The following is a 5,860-nucleotide window of genomic DNA, read 5'->3' as shown; positions in this document are numbered from 1 at the left end:
CTTGTTAGTCCGAAGACCACTATTTTTTTTTGCATAATCTCTTTCTCTGTTTTGTTTAGGCAGAGGCTGGCATATCTAAATAAAGATGCTTCAACATTTTAAGACAACTTGACCAGCAACAAGGAAGAAGTAAACAAATGAATATAGCAAATGAACATAAAGACAAAAATGTCTATATTCTCATGGGAAAGTAAGTTATGAAAGGGAACACACACACACACAATATTTTAGGAGTCAAAATACAACATTTCTCAAAAGCTTAAAAACCAAGTAGGTCAGCCTAACCCGGGGATTTTCAACCTTCTTGCTGCTGCAACCCTTTGATATAGTTCCTCATGGCTTCTTGGCCTTTTGGCTAAGATCAAGTGTAATACAGTTCCTCATATCATGGTGACCTTGAACCATAAAATTATTTTTATTGCTACTTCAAAACTGCAATTTTGCAATTGTTATGAATCCTAATGTAAACATCTGGTATTCAAGATATCTGATATGCGACCCCTGTGAAACGGTCAAAGGGGTTGGGGCCCACAGTTGAGAACCATTGAACCCAACTGTCTGTAGTGTTCTCTTGGAGGGACTTCTTTTAGGATGGCCCTCCATCATTTTCTTATCCCTTATCCCCTGATTAGAAACAGATGATCTGAGGCGTCAATTTGAAAAGGAAGTTGAGCATGCTCTCTGGTGGAGACCTAGCACTTAACAAGTTCCCTGTGGGAATCTTTGCCATGATAGAGGGTTGATGCATAACCCCACTTGTGGGAGGCACCTTGTGTCATTGGAAACATAGCTGAACATTCTTTGCTATCGCTCCCACCCAAAGGTGTGTTCCATTGCCCCCCTTTGAACCTGGGAGATGAGCTGTGACCGCTTTGATAGGCGGAAGTCTGCAGAGGTGGTGGAGCCTGGCTCCCAGGGATGGCTGTATGACTTCTATTGAATTCTCTCGGAGTTCTCTGTTCAGAACCCTACAGTTACTCTAAGGCCAGTGTACCCTGAGATCTCCAACCAGAGAGAGGCTATTGGAGGGATGAGGAGGCTGTTGCAGCCCTGGTTGTCAGACTCTTCCTGCATTACTGGGAGACACATGGAGGAATGCGCCAACTCCAGGCCTCACATGATGGCAACCACGGGCAAAACCCCAGTGGAATGTATCCGCTGGTGTGGCCAGTTCCACCTCACAAGCAGGTAGACCAGTAGCGTTACGCCACTGTCTGGGGCTGGTACACTGAAAAAAAGAAGAATCTGGAACACACATACCCACTAAAGTTTGAAAGCAATGGATTTTTATCTCCTTTAACCCCTCTTTCTCTTTTGTCAGTTTGTCTCAAACTGAAAGAAACCTACTCAGTGGTCTCCTAAAACCCTAACTTTATTCACCTAATAAAGAATTTCTTGTGTTTACTCTGTGGGCATAGTGGAGTACTAGATCCCTCTGGCTAACTGTCTCTAATGACTGGAAAGTCTCTCAGGATGGCTAATCTCCACTGTCACCTTGACAAGACTTAGAATCACCAAGGAGACAAATGACTCTCTCTCTTTCTCTCTCTCTCTCTCTCTCACACACACACACACACACACAGAGAGAGAGAGAGAGAGAGAGAGAGAGAGAGAGAGAGAGAGAGAGAGAGAGAGAGAGAGAGAGAGAGGTTTCCTGGAGTGCTGAACTGAGGAAGGGAGACTAAGCCTGAGCATGGGCTGGCTAGGGGCTCTGGAATATGCATGCCAAGGAAGAAAAGAGAGCTAAGCACCAGCTCTCATCCTTCCCTGCACGCAGTGTGACCAACTATTGCACACACCCAAAGCCACGACTTCCCCACCTTGAACTGGATCCTCAAAGGTTGAGCCAAAATAAACCTTCCCTTCCTTAAGACGCTCTTGCTAAGCACTTTGTCACAGCAATATGAAGAGTAATTAAGTCTCGTGAGACACCCAAATTGCAATGGCTCTTTTCTGAGAGCATACTTAAGTTTACGGAAACTCTGGAGTAACACAACCGCATCTCACTGTTCACTTTTTCCAGACCTCCCCTGACAGATGCCATAATTTCCAAGGCTGGAATAACTAGTTATGTTGAAGCTTGCTTTTATTTGGATGGACTCAACTTCCTTCAGCCCTTCTTCCAAAACAGTTTTGCTGAGTGCAGGGGCCTCTCGGGTGAGCATGCGCAAGAGGCACATGGCAGGCCTGACAGAGCATGGCTTCTGATACGTCTGTGGAAATGATGCTTCGGGGAGTCTGAGGTGGGACTAGAGGCCCTCCCTATCTAACAAGTTCCCGGAAGCTGATGATGTGATCCAGGGACCATGCTTTGAAGATTGGCCACTAGCTTGGGCCAGAAGTGCTGGGCCAGCATTTCGATTGTATTGTCTTCTAATAAAATACAAAGATTTGAGCAAAACAACGCTTCTAATGAAAGTGAGGGTTCCTGCAAATGTCACACAGTTTTGAGGATAGCCCGTGATAACTATTATAGAATTCAAAACTGTCTGGGGCCGCATAGACAAAAAATATGGCTCGATGAGATTTGCCACGGACATAAGCGTTAATGTCCTTTTCCAAAGTGCCGTAGCAAGAAAATAGAATATGACAGCTGAAGGCAGCAGCAAAACCACTCCCCCATTTTCTGCCTGTTCTCTCACTGATCCTTATTCTTTCCAGAAAGTCTCACAACCCAGAAATCAAAGCAAAATCATTACTGTGGACTTTACACAAGCACACGGTCTAAAGCTCTTTCCTATGAGGAGCAGAGATACTTCCTGGGTAAGATAATTAATCACCCTGGGGTTCAGCGTCACATGGAGAACGGGGTGATGGTAGCCCACCTTTAGAAGCTGAGAGTATTGAATAAATGAATACACGTAAAGCTTCTCCTTCTACTTTAAAGCTGGCAACCAGGGTTCTGAGAGTTTGAGAAATGACGTCACCTTCATGGTTAGAACCTGTCTACCATCACAGGGAATTTAGGGCTGGACGTCACTGCTACCTGTGAAAGACTTTGATAACTGAGTTCCAGACAGACTCATAGAAGTTCTAGAACCCTCGTGGAGTGGAGATTTGCTTCTGTCGGTAAAGACTGTCTGGAAGACCATGAGGCAGACAGTTTAGCCACAGCAGGAAAGGGAAGTTGGATCTTGGGGCTCTTTGGCGACATGGTAAAAGATTAAATACAATAACAAACCAGAAATTAGGTGACTGGAACCTGTGGGTGGGAGAAGAATCCTTGTGCCTTCCTTCTGCCTTCCTCCTGCGTCTGGATTCCATCTCTCGTTTGTGGTCTTCCAGATCGTGGGATAAAATAAAACAAAGAAAGGCCTTTTTGACTGCCATTGTATCTTCGGTGCACGGGACAAAGCATCCTTCATCAGCTAATGCTGACACTATTTCACGAGACATGCTCGGCTGACTCTGTTTCATCCAAGGCCACTTCTCATTAGATGTTTCCTGATCACTGGCAGGAACTCCATTAAAACCAAACAAAAAAGGAAGACATTGGAAGGATCAAAGCAGATGAAATCTTAAAGAAATACCACAACCCTTTCAAAGGCCCAGTGATTCTAGATGTGTAGTCCCAGCTTCCTTTCAATGGCTCTAGCAAAAGCCGTCATGCCATCATGATAAGACTTGGCTATCAGTAATATTAATTAATCTTGCCTTGGGCCTCTGTTTTGTTCTTCTGCCATATCTTCAAAGGGACAAATCCTATTGTCCCAACTCCTCTATGCCACACCCCTTTCTCTTAGATTATCCTGGCTGTCTCCACAGCCTAGTTGGAGTCTTGTTTAGGACCAAGTTGTCCTTGACCGTACTTGTAACCCAGCTTACCTGTTCCATCCTCAGGAGCTTGAGGTGTAATTTCACATCTACAGTAGTATTTGTATAGGGCCTCTTATGTGTCAGAGGCTCTTTATTCATCACGACACACCTACTGGATCTTACAGAATAGCCTAGGCATAAAGCTGCGGACTGGTCAAGTGCCTTGCCGGAGGTGATGTCAGGAGACCGGCACAGTGGTTAAATATCATAAATAGGTGAGATGGGTCATTCTAGGGTGTGCATATTTGTGTTTCTAGTTATCAATGTATGTGACCTTCACTCTGCGTTGAATGGCATTCACATGCACTACAGCACTAACCCGGAGCCAACTCTACAAGGTAGACATTTTCTTCTCCCTCCCATCTCATAGTTATTAAGCACCAAGAGCAAAGCAGCTGAGTAGCGAGTCCATAGTCATATAACTAATGCTGGGACTGAAGTCCAGACACTTGGACTCTAGAGCAGGATCCTGTGCAGGGGCTGCACAGAAGAGAATCCTAGCACTGTTGGGGCTAAATTCTGACTTGGCCAGGAAGTCCCTGGTCCTGGCTCTCAAACAAAGTCTTTTTACCACCAAAACTACCACCCTATCCCACCCCACCCCAGAACCACCACTACCACCACCACCACCACACAATCACTACCACACCATCAGCAAACAACAATTACCATATCACCATGACTACACCACCTTGCCGCCCCACCACTCCATTGTCCCCTCCACCATTACATCACCATTACCACACCACCATGACCACACAGCCACACACAACCGCCACCACTACCATTACCATCACCACACCAGCACCCAACCACATGATCATATCACAGTCACTACCACCATTGCTATCCCTGCCACACTACCATACACAGCCACCACCCTAACTGCCACCAACACACCCACTACCACCACCACCACGACCACCACTCACCCCAATACCGCACCATCATCCTTACCACCATAACCACAGCTGCAACTTGCATAACCAATTTCATAAAATAGTTATGTTCACTACCAGGCACTCCCCAGACCACATCATCACACTTGTTCAAATATGGTGTTGAGGCAAAAAAAAAAAGTCAGCTTCATACCCATGACCTTAACCTGAGTGGTCGCATGCAAGTAACATTCTTTTTCTTATTTTGGTTTTTCAAGACAGGTTTATGTGTAATAGCCCTGGCTGTCCTGGAACTAGCTCTTGTAGACCAGGCTGGCCTCAAACTCACAGAGATCCGTCTGTCTCTGTTTCCCTGGTGCTGGGATTAAAGGGTGCGCCACCACCGCAATGAACATTTCTTGCATATGGACCAGGGAATAGTAATTGATGGCGGTGTCTGGAGGGGAGTTAAACTAAGACTTGTTTTACACAGGAGATGGGGTGGAGGCTGCAGAACAATGAGCAATGGACACGCTGGCTTTGTGACCCTTTGATGTGCTTATTTAGCATGTGAGGAAAACAGACTTTCTGTGAAAGCATAGGAAACAAAACCCCTGCACCATAGGAAGTCCACAAGTCTCTCTCTCTCTCTCTCTCTCTCTCTCTCTCTCTCTCTCTCTCTCTCTCTCTCTCTCTCTCTCTCTCTCTCCCTCTCCCTCTCCCTCTCCCTCTCCCTCTCCCTCTCCCTCTCTCCTCCCCTCCTCTCCTCTCCTCTCCTTTCCTCTCCTCTCCTCTCATTTCCAGAGGTGAAGAAGTAGCAATTCTTGTTCATTTCCTGCTGGAACACTTAGGGGAGTTGGAACTAAGATATTGTTATAGATGCCCTTTATCTCACAATCTCCTTCCTTCCTGGTCTGGTGGAACACAAATCCCCTGACTTTCCACACAGTCTGTGGCCGGGTTTGTCTTACTAATTGAGTTTCTGCCTGCTTTATTTGCTCGTGGCTGACAGCACTATAATATTTGGTGTTGGTATAATAAGATGGTGTTGTGCCCTCACTGCTCCATTGACTTTGAAAGACTCAGCTCTGTGCTTCCTTAGCTACCAGCTGCCTTCCTGTCACACCTTCCCATTAAGGATGTTTCTGATTCCCTAAAGGGCTTTT

The 5,860-nt window shown here is 45.9% G+C and overlaps 1 pseudogene; it reads left to right on the top strand.

The window, feature by feature from the left end:
• The first annotated feature begins 335 nt into the window (after positions 1–335).
• Positions 336–487, top strand: LOC119806163 (annotated as a pseudogene).
• Positions 488–5,860: the final 5,373 nt, after the last annotated feature.

This window comes from Arvicola amphibius, chromosome 1, assembly GCF_903992535.2.
Source record: "Arvicola amphibius chromosome 1, mArvAmp1.2, whole genome shotgun sequence".
NCBI classification, from domain to species: domain Eukaryota; kingdom Metazoa; phylum Chordata; class Mammalia; order Rodentia; family Cricetidae; genus Arvicola; species Arvicola amphibius.
This window is presented reverse-complemented; position numbering and strand designations above follow the sequence as displayed.